The 19,592-nt window shown below is 39.4% G+C and overlaps 1 protein-coding gene across 3 annotated transcripts in view; it reads left to right on the top strand.

The window, feature by feature from the left end:
• The first annotated feature begins 2,906 nt into the window (after positions 1–2,906).
• Positions 2,907–19,592, top strand: part of LOC145991046 (facilitated trehalose transporter Tret1-like) — a 67,476-nt gene continuing 50,790 nt past the window's right edge. Inside the window, exon 1 of one of the 3 annotated variants that reach the window (XM_083126742.1) lies at positions 2,907–3,165. The gene's annotated coding sequence lies outside the window, so the exon portion shown is untranslated. Of the gene's footprint in view, positions 3,166–19,299; positions 19,389–19,592 lie in introns of those variants that run through there. The other 2 variants (XM_083126741.1, XM_083126747.1) reach the window with 2 other exon arrangements.

The raw sequence follows: 19,592 nt of genomic DNA, 5'->3' as shown, positions 1-19,592 counted from the left end.
AACTACTGCAAGTAGTTATTCTACAGAAGAGTGAGATTCAGAAATATCAGGCAAATTGTCCATTTCCATGTTTTACGCAACGCAAGGTAGAGTCAAGTTCAAAGATACTTACTTTGACGAAAATTGTTCACATTTTGTTTGCATCCTACGCACATCCACGGAATGTTACTGAACAGACGATATTTCAGGTTATAGTTTGTATCTCCTCTCGTTTCTCTGTCTTTAATTTTCTTTAAGGGCTTCGAGGATGGCGTAGTACGTACAGTGTTTCTCAACGGCAATTATACCGAGCCACGAGAGGTTCCCTGAAGTTTGTGACTTGCAGCCCGAGCTGGCAACCACCTAGAAACATGGTCATTTTTCTCTCACACGTGAAGCCTTCAAATTTGAATTACAAGCTTGGGGTCGTTTTCGAGTTAAGGTCGGAAGGGTGAAGCGGCTTGCAGCCCGAGCTGGCAACTACATTTTATTAGCGTATGAAGAAAAAAAAAACCAGTAAAATTGTTGGGATCAGGGCATCGACTTTTAAAGAATGAAACTAATTTTCCGGACCGCGAGCTCACGAAGCTTGAGAACCACTTGCGTTATACTAGCGCATGGGCGTCCGGAAAGGGGGGCAAGGGGGGGACCGTGGCCCCCTTGGAAAATGAAAGTCAACCAAAAATTATATATTTCACACAAATAATTTCATTTCAGCCACAATAATGTGTGTTAATTATTGCACGAACATGATCTATTCAAATTTAAGCAATGTTTTTGGAGGGAAGAACACTATCATTGGGGAAAATATGTCATGTTGGCCCCCCTGGGAAAAAAAAATACCTTCCTTGACCCTCCCTGGAAAAAATCCTGCGCACGTCCATGTAGTAGCGTCGTCTACTTGTAATCAAGGGACCTGGGTTGGATACCTGGTGCAGCCAAAGAGTAGTTCCGATCAGTGGCGCAACCACAAATTTTTGTCTGGGTGGGGGCAAGTGCCTGGATCCTTTGTCGTCGCCAGAAATTGCGACTTTCCTACTTGATACACCAGATAAGTAAATATCCAGCACGACTATTTTATAGTATTGTTTGACATCTCATACAGTAAGTGGACTGAATTGCATAATTATTCTCTTTCGCTGTTAACTTTTACACGCCTCGTTCATTAAAAAGCTTTAAAAGCTAGGAAGAAATTTTATCTTGTTATTGCATCTAATGTTTCATATTAATATATTTTCCTAAGCATTTCTTTGGTTGTTTCAAATTTTGTCTCTGGATTTGGTGCGTGTTCGAATCTCCTAGGTGCTTTCCTATTTTTAGGCATTGTATAATTCCATCTTGAATATCCTATTTCGTCATACTTAGATTTTGTTTGCTTCCTCTTGCCTCTCTAATTGATTTCCGTCCTTGGTTGAGGAGGCAATGCCCCCTGCACCCCCTTGTAGTTTCACCACTGGTTCCGATCTCACTTTAAACTGTAGAACCAGTCTCGATTTGCCTGTCTGTGCATAAAGTGGACTTAAAAACTCAAACTTTCTGGCGGAGTGACAAGATTAGCGCGCTCCTCCTCAACTTCCCGATTAACCAAGGATGACAGAGAGAAAAGCGAAGCAAATTAGACCAAATCAATCAATATTTCACTGTTTCTTCCTTTCTCCTTCTCCTCATTCTCTCTGTGTGCATGTGTGTGTATTCTTACCCTCTTGTCTCACACACTGGTGAAATTCTCAAGCGACGCGTGAAATCCACTATAGACTTAAGAGACCCGTATGTCGCTTCAGTGCCAAAGGTCACTTAGAATTCGAATTGATGTTTTAAGTCCACTTTATGCACAGAAGGACTAATCGGGACTGGGCCTACAGTTTAAGTGGGATCCGAACCACTATGCAATGCGCCTCGATCAGGTATCGAACTCGAGACCCCTTGATTACAAGGCGACGACGTTACCACTACATCATCGGGGAGGCCCTAGCTCACTTAGAGTTTACAAATACATTTTATGCAGAAGCGTTGGAAGAGCGGGACCAACCGGGCAACATCACCTGGCGCAAATATTTCTTCTGGCAGATAAACTAAAGAGTAAAATGTTTGTTGAACAAACAAAATCAAATCGTAGAGGGTTATATTGTCTTGGTTCAAACGCCAGAACCTTGTTAGCCTGCAAAATCCAGTCCAGGATGCGCTACGTGGAAGATAGGTTGGCATTTTGGTTGTCTGTCTGCAGAAAGGATCACTCCTTATACCCCTAAAAAACTTCACATTTCATATTTTTAGTTGTTATATTTGTTAGGATGGAGATTAAGAAAATGTAAGTTACATGTAATAAAGGCTACCAGTATGTATCAATGAAAACTTAATGTGGAACATAATTTGCATGAAGATTGGTTATTACATTAAAGTATGAATATTATCAATTTTAGAAAATATATATTGGATAAGTCAATTAAGTTATTTATAATTTAACATGGCTCCCTCCCCCAAAACACATCAATCTTAGCCATGTCTTTGCCCTTCAGGCGTAACGCTCCTCCGAAGGGGTCCCCTTTTCGCACAACAGTTTTGCTACCTTGTGTTCTGACGTGAGACGAGGAATGCCTACGAGGTTAGGTTAGGCCTGTTAGGTTAGGTTCCCCATTAGCATAAATACAATGAAAAATTATTATTTAGGCTAAGAGAACTAAACATAGCTAGCCTAACCTAACAACGTAGGCACTTAACCTAAAATTAAACAGCCTTCTCCCGTGACGTCAGAACACAAGGTTGCTCAAGTGTTGTGCGATAAGTGAGACCCCCCTCCGAAGAAAGCATTAGTCTTTTTTATGCCAGTTCCGCGAATGTCTCGCAGTCAACCAATAGGAGAAGAGTACAGCGAAAAATCTTCGCAAAGCAATGACCTCTGAAGAAAGAGAAGGAAAGAAATGACCCAGCAGCCGGTTCACCAGTTAACAATCGAAAAGTGTATGGCAAGAAACATAGTAAAGATAGATCCTGTTTTGAATATCCTCTGCTGCCCTCCCCTCTAACCTGCTGTGCGGTGAGGCGCGGAACAGTTATCGTGCTGTGCCAGTCGTAGAGAAATTACAAGGAGCAGTGTACTCTTGGTGTGTTCCTCGTGCACTTACAGTTTGCGTATTCCGAGCGTCGGCACGAGGTAACACCGAATCAGAACGAGAGTCTACTTAATACGTAAGTTACGTTTCCTTATTTATTATTAATTGTTGACAGTGCTAAGAAATTGTATCCTCACATTGATTGAATGAATCTTTAAAACTTTACGAAGGTTTAGTAGTGTAGAAATGGGAACTGTCAAATTGTCATGAACTTTTACATGAACAATTGTAGTTTTACTTCAATGGAAAGGAGACTGAAATGCAGAAGTACGCCAGGTTGCAAAGCAGCACGCCTAGGTTTGACTTTGAGAGAACACGCATGTTAACAATGGAAATTCTTTTTATTCCAACGTGATCGCCAACGTTAAGGTTGAATTGAGTGTGGTATTATTTAGATTTCTAAAAACACTGATCGTGTTACAGTACGGTGATTCATGTATTAAATATTGTTGGTAGTGTACTAGAATAGAACTAGTGTTTTAGGTACCCAAAACATCGTCAATTGTAGGATTTTTACTATTTTTTTATTTTATGTAGGTAGCTATTTGAACCATTCTACATGTTATTTGCATTGGTTTTAGGAATACGTGACGTAAAACCTAGTGCAATTCCAGGAAAGTTTGGAATATAAAAGGTGTGCATTTAAGTAACGGAACCATGTCCATGCTTGCCTTTGATTCGAACCTTAACAAGGGGGTTTATTTCCAAGGCACATGAATGCATGTACGGTAATAGCTCAATGATGACGCGCCCAGTTTTCTTATTTCGGCCATTCAACCAGAAACCTTGAAAGGCATAATTCGAATCTGTACATGATACTTGTATACAGTGGCGGCAATTGGGTTCATAAGCAACATAATCTTCATAAACCATGCAAAATATTTCAATTTCTCGAGGGGATACAGAGAGTGAAGGGTGCCCCTTCCTCTCTCCCGCCCTTCTCCACAGTTTTATTTTAAATATCCGCCTTGTAATCGAGGAGTCCCGGGTTCGATACCCGGTGGAGGCACATTGCAGTGTGGTTCGGATCACACTTTAAACTGCATGTCCAGTCCCGATTAGCCTTCCTGTGTGTGTGTATAAAGTGGACTTTAAGCCAAAACTCAAACTCCTTTTACCCTGGACTGAAGACTAACGAGGCTCTGGCGACTGGCCCTACGGCCAGTATAATTTTGTTTGTATTGTCCTGTTCTTTTGTCCTTATGTGTGCTGAGTGTTCTTTGCAGCCTCAGCTTTTAACGAAAGTCAGAACATTTTAATATTTTATGATTTTAATTAAGCAACGTTAGAGTTGTTATGTGTAAAGATAAGGGGCTGGACCCCGTATAGTGTGACGGGTGCAAAATAGCCTTAGTGCTGACGCACCCAAAATTTTAAAATCAAAATCAAATCAAACTCTTTTAAATATCCAGGAAAGTAAATTGTTAAAATCTGTTTGCGTTCCACTTTATACTCAAATAGGATATTCGGATGAAAGCAGAATCTACGCCACGTCCGGAATCGAACTGGGGATCCTGTAATACAAGACGACAGCGTTGCCAATACGCGATCTTCGAGGCCAGTTTCATTAAAAAGTTAAACTATCAGACAATTTTTTCAGTCTGGGTTTGCCGGGATTTCTTTTTTTTTTATTTCACACCCTGTAACGTTTTTCTGTCATCGCACGCACTGGTCTGCAGGAAAACAACAAAAAAGTACCCAATTGTCGCAAGTTTATGTGTGTGTGTGTATATACCGGGTGGTCCAAAAGTCCCGGAACGGTCACATATCGTGAGAAATACACATCGAATCGGAAAACTAAAAAATACGTGTTTAATAAGTGAAAGACAGCTATTCAATGATCACACTTGATTCCCCACCCCACCCCCTGGGGCGGGGTAGGGGTGCAACTGTGAAATTTTAAATAGAAATCCCCGTTTTATATTGTAGAATCGGAAAGAGGACTTCATTCCGAATCCAACGAGCTATCAACCATCCTCCTAGCTCAATTAGAAACTGAGATATGGCGATTTTAAATAGATTGGAAGGGGGTAAACCCTATTGAAAGGTCTTGACGTGCAGTTTTTTGGCGCGAAAATTTAAAATCGCCATATCTCCGTTCCTAATTGAGCTAGGAGGATGGTTGATAGCTCGTTGAACTCGGAATGAAGTCATCTTTCCGATTCTACAATACAAAATTGGGGTTTCCATTTAAAATTTCAGTTGCTCTCCGCCCCGCCCCCAGGGGGCGGGGGTGGGGGATCAAGTGTGATATCATTGAATAGCTTTCTTTCACTTATTAAACACGTATTTTTTTTTGTTTTCCGATTCGATGTGTATTTCTCACAATATGTGACCGTTCCGGGACTTTTGGACCACCCGGTATATATATATACTTGTATACTTCCGACTGTTGTTTATTTTTTTTGTTGTTTTGCTGCGAAAATATGAAACTGAAGAAAGAATCGTGGATGCATGCTCTGCGGCAAACTCTTTGAGAGGAGAGCTTTGTTACAAGATTTACAACTTGATGGAATTGTGCACTTTCGACAAGTATAGCGTGTATAATTTACATATTATAATTTTGAATTTTATGCATGTAACTGCCTACATATTGTGTGCTCTTTCCGATTCTATTTAAATTAAAAAATCAAACACAAAACCATTGTTTCTTGCAAATTAACTACATTTCTAGGATTTCAAGCCACTCAAACGTTCCCGAACTCAACTAGTTCGTGGTTGGTTCGCTTGTCAGTGTGCAAGTCATTGCACATTTGCAGTGGTGTACTCAGGTTTTCACAAAGGGGGTTATGTCTTTTTTATTAGTGGTCAGTTCTCTATTTTACCACTTTTTCCTGCATTGGACGTTCTTTTTTAGGAATGTTGGGGCAAAGAGGACTGGTATGAATTCTACCAACCTTCCTTCACTGCGCATTTTAACCCACAAATGTATTTGTGTATATGTGACTTAGGTTGCAAATTAAAGATCCGTTACTTTAAGTGGAAATAGTGTTAATCGTCTAAATTAGTGCTCGTGCATGAAGGAAAATGCAGAATTCAAGTTATAAAGATAAATGCTCTAAGTTGTCATGCCACATATGTAGGTCACGCATGCTATTGTAGAGTAAATTCCATTCTGAAAACACATGACTAGCTTATAATTTCATCTCACCTGATAATCAGTTTATCTGTAAGGAAAAAACACAATTGTTACATTTATTTTATCACATAGGCTCATAAATAACATTAAATAACATTTTAGTGTGTCAATGGCTTATTTTAAGATCTTTGTCAAATTGAAGCTTACGACACGAGTTGAGAAAACTTCTGCTGAGTTAAAGACGATGAACATTTTGGCGCATCGAAGAGCAGATGCACTGGGGTGGATCAAAGGACTCATTCCCTGCCGAAATGCATAAAACTAAGAGTTGTCAGTTATTGTAAGTTTAAACAAAAAATAAGGTACTAATTCCTGTTCGACTTCTATAATCAATCGATCAACTTCTATAAGCAATCGATCAACTTCCCCAAATCGAATTGGTACAGAGACGAGACTTTTATCGTTTTCTAGACGAGGAGTCTTGTCTTGTTCTCGATCTTGTCTCTACTGTATATTATCAGCTCTGTATTACAAAATACATAGCGTGTTTGAAGCGTGTATACACAGAGTTTGAATCCACCGAGAGGTTTGGTCGCTACCTGGGTTCATTGATTAATTTTACTTCGCTTTACTGTCACTTACGGCTAATCGCGAAGATGATGAGTGATGATATGGTGAGATTGATGTAGGGACACTCACAAAGAACACCCATGCCGCCACGGAAGTCTGCCATTAACATGGGCATGACGTGTTTGTCACTTTATATAAGTTTCATTCACCACGCTGCGATCAAGCCAAAGTGGTAGAAAAGGGGGGTTAAATAACATAAATACATGCAGTTGTCCTGGTTTTCAGTTCTAAACACTTGGATTCGTAAGTTAATTAATTAATTTAGCAACATTTAGCATGGTTGAAACAAACAGCTACTTGCAAATTTCTTTCATGGCAGCAGGCTCATTCGGTGCTATATAACGCAGTAAAGAAAATTCTGTCCGTTGTTTCATTGGAAAACTTGAGACTGGAACCGGTTGGCAAATACTGTAATTACAAGTGAAGTTGTTTGGCGCTCGTAGTAGTCTGAAAGATAACACCATTGTGACAATATGTGTTTTTAAGTTTTCCTTTTTGTTGTCTGACGAAGAGCAACTAACCTTTAATCTATTTTGTTACTCAATATTTACATCGCGGGATTTTCCATGGTTTTGGAAACTATGAAGCTCTTATGACGTCCTGTCTACACAGTTGTGATCACATAAGATGTAGTTGATTTGACGTATACTTCTGTTCCCAAGTGGGAGAGCAATGATTTCACAGACTATCTCTCCAACTAGTTCTGATTTTGAATCTCGACTTTGGTCTACCTTTGTCCTTTCTTCAATTTTGTCTGTATTTAGGGACACTAAGGATTGAAATGTTCTTTTTTGGGGGTGACGTAACTTTGATAAACCATAAGAAACTACATTTTCTGACTAATCTTTCCCAGCGCTCGAATTGTAATTGCATTCTTATTAGCTAATTTCTTGTTTTGCAACAAATTTAGCTTTTATTATAGAACGAATTAAATTAAACATATCTTCATAGGTGAACTTCCGAAAATACATTCCAACCATACTATCTGAAGCAAAGAACTAATGATAAAATTAGAAACTTTTCACGTCGCGAGACAAATGAATTAATATCGTGCAATAATGTGTGGTAATATTACGTAAAACTACTACTGCAATAACCAATAGATGTCCCTTTTCAAATTGATCGTTAGACAAATCTTTCAGTTTACACATGAAAGCAATTTTCGAAGAAAAAAGTTGCCTATCTTTCCGCTGGCTGAAATCTGGTAATGGTGTTTCAACGCTGCCATGTGGAGAATGTTGTCATGCCATGTTGATGGACAAGCACGGTGCGTTAAGTATGATGTGACAATGGCTACAGAACGACTGAATGGGAATTTCAAGGTCAATTGTATGCGGAAAATTGTACCCCATAATTGTATTGCAAATTATAGATATTAGTCCTAGTAAAACTGTTTCGTTCTAGGAACGGATGGTAATACAACCTTTTTGCTTTTGAGGGAGATGCATTAAATTTGCTGAATCCACGTGTGGAAAAAAAAGACTCGCTTATACATTCTTTCCACTTCCTTTTTCTCGAGGGGGAGATAAGTTAGTAACGATATCCAAATGGTTATACTAAATCAATGTAAAATTTGTACTTCATTTCCCAGAATATTAAACTCGTGTCGATGTTGTGCTTCATTGTAGCTCTCAAAGTTTTTCTTATGAGAATCAGTTGACTTTCTTTAGGTTTTCGGTCTTGGACCTCATTGACCTACCTGAATGATCAGAATGTTGTGACATTCAACGTAATCATAAACTTGAAGTAAAAACTGAAAAATTAACACGGCATTCACTAGTTCTAATTACATTGATAGTGTAAATAGTGCGCATTGTTAATTCTTGATATTGATTTCTTCCTAACTATGGCACATCATGATTGTTTTTTTTATCCTCAGAGGATGGAAGAAAGAAAATTAATATTTGATGACGTTTGTGTTCCATTGTTTTGGTGACAGTGGTAGTTAATGTGAGAAAGAAGTGTTATGCAAGATGCGATGGGTACTGGAAAAAAAGGTATAAATATACAAATTTGTGCTGAATGTGAAGGTTGATGATGCATGCCAAATGAATCTCGTGTTTAAATTGTGTATACCGGAAATGTTTGCTTGACCATTGCAAATTATATACAGTATAGCATATTTCCGTACATTTCCCGAGCAATGCATTGTCACATTACTACATTCTGAGCACGTGTTTGTCCTTGAAAGGTTGATTCGCCGCTGTCATTAACCAAGGCTTATGCTGTTTTTGTTGCGTGCCTGTGATTTTTTGTTTCCCGCTCTCTGGAAGTAAAGGGATTATAAATTTCGTTTCTTGCCATCAGGTCTCGGTTAACCACATCCCTTCTCGCATGTGATTAAGCCTTTCCGTAAGAAACTTGCAAGGACATGGAAGGTTTAATGGGCTTGCCCATTCTTACGTTTGGACCATCTTTCTCGAATCGTTTGATGCACTTTAGTATGGACTCAGAAACAGCGAAAACGAGAGCGTATTGTCAACATAGCAACAAGTGGCAGCGATCAAGCGGGAGACATGGGCAGCTGCTCCCCAACACTTCTTGTCCCGCACTATGGTCTCGTCTTTCTTCTGAGCGCACCCACAGGGGCGCCGAAACGGGAAGGGAGGGCGCCCGCCCACCTCCCCCAAAAAACTTTGCTTGGGACCCCTTATAAGGGGTCCAATTTATAAGTTTCAACATTATTTAATTTTGGAAAAACATTCTTTGTGTGATGAAATTTAATAAATTAATTGAGGATTCTGTGTACGAACATTTTAAGTCCTTATTTTCCTCAGATTTCTTATTTGAATTATTTCTTCTATTTACGACTATATTTTTTTTTACACACAGGAACTTTGCATACAAAAGTAAACCATGTGGGATTCTTTCTGAAATGGGCATGTCAACAATATGCAGTCTATCACCCAGCTGAGTATAGTGTCCAGATATTATTAGAATAATTAAATCAAGAAGACTTAGGTGGGCAGGCCATGATGGAACAAATGGAATAGAGAAGAAAAGTTTACAGGATTCTTGTTGGGAAACCTGATGGTAAGAGACCTGAGTGTCCCCCTACTACTGAATAAAACTTCCTCCTCCGCAAATGGAACAAATCTGCTTAGCTTTGGGGTCCCCTCAAATATCCGAAGAAATCTGCGCCTATGCACACCCACCCAGTTTTGGCACCCAATCGCCGCCACTGTTGGCAACATTTGCCTTTCAATATCTTTTCTGAACAAATGACCAATCTGGAGACTTGAAATTTACGTACTTTAAAGTAAGATTCAAATTACAGGAACATATTACGTTATATCCCCACAGGAATTGAATGCATATTGTGGCAGACAATACTTCCCGAAACAGTTCATAAATGTTAACTTACATTAGAAACATTTTTTTTTTCAAAGTAGAATGTCATTCATTGAAAATTTAAACTAGCATGCTAGCCTAGCCACTTCAAGTATTAAGAAATAAATTTAGAGCGGTATGCAAAGAAAAACAATGTGTATATTTGTAGGTGAAGGTCAGCTTGTGAGTGAAGTTTGTAGTGCTAGCAACATCTACCCTTTAAGTATTCAAGGTTGACGCCCTTTAATGTGAAAGGGCCATTCTCTAGGTATGACACTTAGAGGTAAATGTAGAGGATTTGTTATAGAGCTAGATATAAGACTAGGCTCGGACTGAGAGCTTCCTTTCGTTGTTTTTTGTTCACCATTTTAATTATATATAGGAGAGAAGCAGGATTATCGTGCAAATGCAAGACACACAACCCAAAACATCTTTCCAGTAATTAGTGTGGGAGGGGTGTTTTTTACGTTGATATAAGCAGTGCTGACATACTGTGTGTTATAACTTGTTCTCTTTTGTGGACATTGTAGATTTGATTCATCGAGGTGTTCCTGAATTGTGTACAGATACGGGATAGTTTTGAATTTTAAAAACTGAGTATCTCCTAATTAACTAACTCTCTAGCCTTCTTAAACCCGAAGGTTTATGGCTGCAGCAACAAAAGCCTTCCATCTGTCTCTATCCTGGGCGAGATCAATCCAATCTTTTCCATCCTTACCGATTTCTTCTAGGTCCATCTCATAGTTCTCTCTCCATCTTAGTCTTGGCCAGGTCTGTTACCATCAGGTTTCCCAACAAGAATCCCGTAAACTTTTTCCAATTCGTGCCACATGGCATGCACATCTAAGTCTTCTTGATTTAATTAATCTAATGATTTCTGGACAGGAATACAAATTATGCAGTTCTAAATTATGTAACCTTCTCCATTCACCTCTCATCTCCCGATTTTTGAAATGAACACATTGCACTGTGTGTAAAGAAACCTGTTTCGATTGAACTTGTTTCCTTACACGTGGGATGATCAAATACACAATAAAACACATTTTTACTCTGCAAAATTAGTCTATTTTGTTTTAGCTTCCGCTTTTGTATCCGAGCGCGTTGAGTGGCCGACTCAACACATGGCTGCAGATTCTGGGTCAGGATTTTGGTTTTGACTTGCGTGTTCCTTCGCGAGTGTCCGTCCCTTCATCAATTTTTATCTGAACTGAACACATTTAATCTCATCGTCGCAGCTAACCCAAAATGATAGAAAATGGTGTAAAAGATACAAAATATTACTTTAACTGAAAATCTAAAGAATAATTGTTATGGCTGTTAATGCAAAATATTCTCCAAATTGATAAAATATTTTGATACTGTATATTTCATGTTTCGAACTATCAATCTGCCCTGCAGTTATGCATGGTGTTATCGGTTCTCGTAAAGCGAGAAGGAGCAATGACTTCTTCATGCCAGAATCAGAGACGCTTTCACAATTTCAGTTTGGGCATTTCGGGTAGCATCTCTTAGATGGAAAATTTGGACGTCGATGAGTTGTTTGCTTCAATATGGAAATGACGACATGGTCACTCCCCCCTTTTTGTTTACAAACAAATTTAAACTTCATTTTAACCCGAACAGTTCTTTTTCAAATTTCTTAACCCTCTTAATATTGTTGTTTTCGTTGTTTGTGACGGGCTTGCGTCATGAGTGGACGTTTCCCCTGGGCCTTGCTCTGACTGTTGCCATCACAGAGATACCGCAGTGTTTTCGTCGTTCATGCGGGAATAGTGAATCTATTAGCTGCATCAATAAAGGTTCGAAACTACGCATATCTAGGCTATGTGATGGATGCGTGAAAGGACGCACCAGCGTGCGTGTATAAATTATATATTACGTAGCCGAATGGTTTGAGGATGTATGATTGTAGGAAACTGGACACTCACAAAGACAAATCAAAGTCAGGACTCGAACCAGGAAACGCCGGTGAACAAACGGTGGTCACACTAGACGCGCTCGGACACATAGGTGTGTTCAAATAAGGCAAATGCAATTTATTACACTGGAATCTAACAATCAGTCTAGTAATAGCAGTCGAATAGAGTATGTATATTTTTCTACATAATCTAATCAGGCACGTATGTAGAAATATATTTCGGGGGGGCTCCGAAACAAGTGTCCCAGAAATAATGTTTGAATTAAAATAATTTTATTATAATTACATTTAAATTCAAATAATAATTAAAATATGTAAAATCATTACAGCACGTATTCATTATGTAGCTTACGTGTAGTTAAGATAGCCAAAATTTGTATGAAAGCATGTGCCCTGTCAAGGAAATTAATGTCAAATAGAGAAAGAATGTAATATTTATGAATATTAAATTATTATTATAAGTACACTAGTGTCCAAAATTAAAGCAACAAACAGATACTTTCCTCATGTAATTTTTTTTTATAAATTTACCAAGTTTAACCTGTTGCTATCGTGATTTTTATGTTGATAAATTAAGGGCACATTAAGGTTAGTTTATTTTCTATCTTAAACCAGTTGTCTATGACAGGGGTCCTCAACGTTTCTGGGCCTGCGCCCCCCTTTGCGTCCACAAATTAGTCCACGCCCCCAATCTCTAGGCGTAATGAATTATTGATGTACAAAAGTTCTACTGTGCTGTTATAATGCTTTTATTATTACAGATATTAAAAAATTCAAATACTTGTCTTGTTGATAGAACATTTTTATTAATTAAAAAAAAGTGCTTAAAGGCCTAAATTACAAAGGATTCTGCCCTCACTGCAGTTAAAATTTCAAACTAGATCATTTGCTTTTATTTCTTAAGAACACAAATAATGAGAGGGCTGGCACAGTTTTTCTTTCACAAGTTTTTGAATGTTTGGTTCCAACTGCGATAATGCACACCTCATATCACTTTCAACATCCAGCCGTGCTAGGTATTTTGATTTGATGTAAGCCAGCGTAGAAAACTCACTCACATAGATACGTTGATGAAAACTGCACCAACAACCTTGCAGCTCCCGTAGCAACTTGCGGATACACAGGAAAATAGCTTAACCAAAAATCTTCAACAGTCATGTTTGGGAACTCCGCTTTTGCTTGAGAATCACATTTTAGGTAGATTGTGTCCTCCTGAAGGGAATCAGGAAGGAAGTCCACTTCTATTTTGAACGGATCACGTGTCAACTGAAATTGCCAGCTATCTGAAGAAATATCTGGAAAGTAGTGTCCAATATCGGGTGTGGTTGTCTGAAGAGTTTATGAAAATATATATTTTTTTCATTGCTCACCACGCCTCCCCTGAAATTCTCCAACGCCTCCCCAGGGGGGCGCGCCCCCTAAGTTGAGAACCCCTGGTCTATGACATCATAAATATTACTATCACCTGATCGTATTATGTGGTCAAATGGACACAAGGGAAAGAATTTCAGTTTGCTTTAATTTTGGACATTAGTATAGTAGTGTACACAAACTATCTTTGGTACTGTCGTTGCAAGCTAATATAATGCTTGCTTTCCAATAAGTTGAGGAAATACATGATCATCAATCACACAAAAAAAGCTAAACAAGTATATTTTCATTATTCCATTTTAATGCTTGGCACGTCTTTCGGGAGGGGGGTCCGGACCACCCTAAATACGTCCTTGTTCATAATTGCTATTGATGAAATTAATCCAACAATCTGATCCGCGTTTAAAAACTTCCTGGTGACCCTAGGACAGTCAGTCCCAGCATCCAGTCATTAATAACAATTCGTCTTGACAGTTTGAATTTTCATGACATCTTGTATTTTATAATTGTCACTAGAATTCCAACACTTTCACTCTTCGTCGCTGTTACGCAATCGACGTCCGCCCATTCAAACGATATATTTCCATGACATTGTTACATCACGTCAAGAAGTTCAAGGTCACCCTTCCAGTTTTATTCACCAAGGTTCAGTGAAGAGCAGAAAGGTGAAATGTTCGCTTGGCTTGTGCAGGAAGCAATCGCTTCAACGCTGCACTTTGTTGCTCACGTGTGGGCGAACTACATTCCGTAGGTTGGTAGTTTCACGGTAAGTACTTGTCGCCATTGCACAAAAACTTGTTTAATTTGCAGACAGTCCGGTGTATATGAATGTCATTAACGGTAACGGGACTAGCATTCCAATCGAGGGAGGGTGCTTCTCAATACCACTGTCCGTATGATTTGTTTACATTTGGTTACATTTTTCGCACCAAGGGGAAGGTTTTAGCGGGTGATTCCTAGACAGTATTGTAAAAATAGGCGAGAACGAGAGCAGATTCTTAGTCATACCCAGATTATCCGGATTCCCGAATTTATACATTATCCGTTTTACGGGCTGTCCACATTTTTTTATTAGTCATTTTCTTATTTCACTGTACAGATTTTCTACAAATCCTTCATCAAATCTGTACTATCTGGATCGTCCTTAGCAGAGAACATCGACACAAGTGCGCATGCGCTAACTCGACGAGTCCATTCGAAAAATAGGGGTGACTGCTGCAGTGGAACGTATAGGGGAACCAGGTTTCGTGATAAACTGCTGCTGAAACAGCATTTAAGTTTCATAGTAGCGTCAGTGAAGAAGGGAGAAAAAGTTAGTAAAAGGCATGACAAACACAAGCACAGCGATAATAAACAAAACAATCGTACGCAAACAAACGAAATGCTGATCCGAAACCTACAGCTTTGTTTCATGCATGTTTCTACCCACCTCTCCTCTTCCGTGTAGATTTGTCTCCTCGGGCTAGTCTCACCTTTCGTGCTCGGACAGTAATGCAAAATTGCACCATAAATTTATCTCCTAAAATGGGAACTGATGTTACTGTGAGGATGGGTGAGACCAGGGGTAGAAAAAACTAATTCAGGCGCCAGCCCCTTTTTCTTCAGGGGCCAGCTTTTTTGGGGGGGGGGCAATAGTCTGAGAGCCATATATCCGAAACATCATACAACAATCCAGCTACACATTTTGAAATATGCGCATAAGACATTTAATTTATTAATTAATATAAGATTGGATTAAAAGTAATTAATTAGTTCTTGCGCCAAAGCGGCTCAACTTGTATCAGCATGAATAATTACACAATGCATTCTAATATTTAGCAGAATCTACCATATCGCAGCAGATTTTAAAATTCGGCTTGCAACATTGAAAACATTTATAATGGCAAGTTTATTATCCTCCACGTGACATTTAAGAAAAAAGTTATGAAGATTTCCGTAAGTAAACTCGAAATATTAAAAAAATATATAGCACTGAATTTGAAAACTCAGGCGCTAGATGAAAACTTTCGGGCACATAGCGACCGCGGTCGCCCTGTATTTTTCTACCCCTGGGTGAGACCAGTCGAAATATGTGCAACACTACATACGCTTGTAGTGACTCCAACCCAGGATCTTCGGAACCGAGACCACCCAATGCGGTTTGGTTACCAAGGCGAGTTGCCGATGTTAATTGAACTGGATATATCCAGCGGCTTTCCCCATTATTTTGCATTATAAAAGATGCAAAGGAGAAAGAGGGCAAAGAAGCTCGACAAATTAACTACTAACACACATTCTTAAATCATCGCAACAAGGCCAAGCTACTGACAGCGAAATTCGAGGGGGGAAAACCCCGAAGACTGCCTCGGGCAATGGAGACGAAAGTACGTAGATGCACAGGGTACAGTATATGACACACTCTTTGAGTGAGGAAGATCCGGTGTGAATTGTCTTGTGTTCTTGCTGAACTTTTGTCGTTACGAGATAATAGGAAATGCTTAAACCATGCCCATGTGTGACAATCGGAAGTCCCAGTGGCGTGCTGACGAACTTCCACAAGTGGTCTAGCTTAGGGCAAGTCAGTGTAGTAAAAGATACGTGCAAACCTCGAATGTCCCTGTCATTGGAGAATATATACAGGGTGTCCCACAACTCTGGACTAAGGGAAAGAAACATGTAGAATTGCTGTTTGCTTTATTTCGAGTTTCCAAATTCGCTCCGGGACTTAGCCTGAAACCAGAACTACAGCTTGACCAAGATAGGAATGCCCCCGGAAATCTCGCGATCTAAATTTCACTTCCTTCCCTTCTCTCGTCTGCGAGTCCTGTGACTACAGCGCCACAGGGGTATTATTTTTTTGGCCAAGCTGTAACAGTGCGAAACTGCACACAAATCACAAACGTACGAAATAGCGTAACTACCCTTCTACGCAGCAAAATTATTGTCAAACGTGACGTAAGGGTAGTCTAACCAAGGACTGTCCTATCTTGTACGGAAAACCTTTAAACTAATTCCGTATTTATGCTAATTACCATAGATATCGCTTATCGCACAACTATCACGTGAGGTAATAATTGTTCACAATCTCCCGCTGTGTACTGGTACTCGTGCTACGGTTGTTGTACTTTATATGTTTAGTATGGCCCGTAAAGCTAGCCGTCCTTACAACCTACGAAAAAAGGATACATAGATTTGACCGACTGTAGTTTTCATCTATCTAATAAGCTTAAACTCTTTCGGATCAAACAGCACAGCGCGCTACGACGCCGACTCCTTTCACACGAATTTTGATTTTCAATATAACAATATTTGAACTTCGTGGCATGCGAAGGTCTTCAGCTTCAGTATTCTTTCTATTCGCCTCAACCTTTTCTTTGGCTACGGCTTTTCGTTCCGGATTTTCCGGGACAATGTACAAATTCACTTCTATCCCATGCACAATTGACAAGCTTGAAAAAGATTGGGAAGAAATAAACAGAAGCATGACAAATTTAATCTGAAGGTGGAAAGATGAAAAATTTTAAATATTCTGAGTGAAATTTAATTTTTAAAGCAAATATTATATTGAATACAAATGAATTGACAATTGAAGTTTTTAAGTTCTTTGCTTAAACAGATTTACTCTTCTCTTTGTCGCTTTCTCTCTTACGCCCTTCTTCTTTCTCTCACGAGCGCGCTCTTTCTATCGATCAATCTCTTCTGTCCCTCTTTCTCACGCTCTGTTACTCTTCGTAACCCTACCTGTTTTGTTATTTTTATATTCTCTCTCCTTCGTCTCATCTTCCTCTTTGGTCTTTCTCATGTATCGACTATCCTTGCACCATTGAACTCTCCCTGGACGAACAAAATAAGTCACCCAATAGCAGTGGCGTAGCATGGACATTTCGGGTGGGAACGCCAAGTCCGAAAGAAGGGTCGGCCCTTTCTTGCTTAATAATTTACTTATGGTATTAGTCGCCACAGGTATTGTTTATTTGCCTGAAGTCAGCTGGGTTTTCAATGAAACATCATCCATTCATGTTTTAGCTAGAAAATTAGATGCCTCACTATGCCACAAATGTTTTGAACTCTGGTGTTTTATGCCGTTTTTATACCTTTCTGCATGACGCAAGTCATTAAAAAACCTACCTGAACCACAAGCGCCTCTATACAACAGTAGACGTCATTGTTGTGGGTGATCCAACTACTGATTGATTTGGTTTATTTTACTTCGCTTTTCTACCACTTTTGGTTAATCGCGAATATGAATATGAGTGATGATATTGATGAAGGGACACTCACAAAGAACACCCGTGCTCACGCCGGGATTCGAATCAGGGTCCTCTGTCGTCTTGGTGCACTGTACAAAGCAGAGTGGATGATCCAAATATCGTACACTCTACTGACGTAACAGTGCCGATTAGTAATTCAGACCACTGTTTATTGCATCTTGAGAATGTTGATAAACACTTTAAAATAATTTTGTCCAGAGACTATTCGATGTTAAGAGTTTTCAAATGAATGCTAAACATTTCCACTGACACAATATTAAGCAGTTAGATACTAACGATATAATAATAATAATAAAGAATAGTTTTGCGGGTTAAGTGGTAGAGCAGCCACAGGCTGAACTTCTACCACGAGGACTTCACCAACTTATTTGACAAAAACTGTGTTGATCTTCTAGTTTTTAATGCACATCGCTGTTCGTGTGATAAATTATACAATGCGGTGGCCATTAAGAAGTGGTATATTTGAGTTTGGTAAAGTTACGTCAGTCAATATTGCGTATTGTAGCATCATATAGCACGAGTGGCACGAGCGCGAAGAACCCGGTAGGAATTCTACCGCTGTCGTCTGCTTCAGAAGGCAGGAAGGGTCACATGAACGCCGGGCGTACGGGCGTACTATAACGCTACGCCACTGCCCAATAGATTCTGCCTCGACGCATATTTGAAACCGCAGCTTCAGCATGTTCTTATACAGTACTTATCAATTACTGTATACACTTCTATAATATATTGAAAGACGAAAATGTCATATCTGAAAGACATTAGAAATATAATTATATATCAGAAAGCAACGTGAAGGGGAGGAGTGTGACAGAGTACATAGTGGTCGACTCGGCAATCCCGCTACCGAAGGTTCACGATTTGCCTGTCATGGGTGTTCATTGTAAATGTTAGTTTCGATTTCATCTACTCAAGATTCATCCTCGTCGTTGCGAGTATTCCAAGCGACAGAAATTTAATAAAAATACGGTAAAGGATTCAAGCGAATACACCATTGTAGGGGGCATGCTCGTATATTCTTGGGGATTTATTATAAATCACTCATTACAAATTTTGACGTGTTTCAAGGTAACGCAAAGTACGGCATTTAATGTGTTACTCTATTAAAAATTACCCACATTTTTTTTTTTTGTACAGGAATTCTCCTTTGGCTTGCAATTAATTATCCCACCCTCCTAGGTCACTCCCTCCGAAGAAAACCCCTATGACCTACTGGGAATTAAAAAGCTACACTGATCGAAGTCGTAAACATATGTGTATTGCACAATATTCCGCCCGTTTCATCACATACTTCCGTGTCCAAACAGGTTCCCACAAATAAAAGCCGTAGCCCTCTGACCACATCATTACATGCACGCACGATTTCAGAGCTTCCACAATCAGTTTCCAAAAACTGCAGCTCTTCTGCCCAGGTAATGTAGAATAAGCATTTCCTGGTAAAGCAAGGCACTTGGAAACCAACACCATCCACTGCAGGAGATTTTCAAGACACATCGCAACGCACTCGTTTGAATTCAGTACACGATTGTACTTGGCTTGAAGGTTCGTTTTTTTTGTCACGCTGAAGAATGGTTAAGGCCCAAAGACTGCAGCTGCAGATAATAATTGCCCGTCAAGTGAGCACCCTAGTGGCAAACAACTGCCTGGGCAAGGGAGGTTGGTCTTACAGTTACATCAGGAGTTGAGATCAAATTCTATCACAGCATACTTTGAAGGAATCTGTAAGTAACAATCTTCTATTATATAGGTTAGTGGCGGATCCGGGCAAGTATAAAGAGAGAGAGAGAGAGAGAGAGAGAGAGAGAGAGGGATCTAAAAGAGTAAAATTCCTACCTGTAGTCGCTTAAGGCTCTCAACCGATAGACCAACGAAGATATCCATAGCCTGAACATGAGAAATAAAGATAAAATTCGAATGAATTCTCT

Source organism: Lepisma saccharinum, chromosome 8 (assembly GCF_977018435.1).
Source record: "Lepisma saccharinum chromosome 8, izLepSacc3.1, whole genome shotgun sequence".
Lineage (NCBI taxonomy): Eukaryota > Metazoa > Arthropoda > Insecta > Zygentoma > Lepismatidae > Lepisma > Lepisma saccharinum.
The sequence above is the reverse complement of the archived record's forward strand: the minus strand, read 5'-3'. Positions and strand labels throughout refer to the sequence as shown.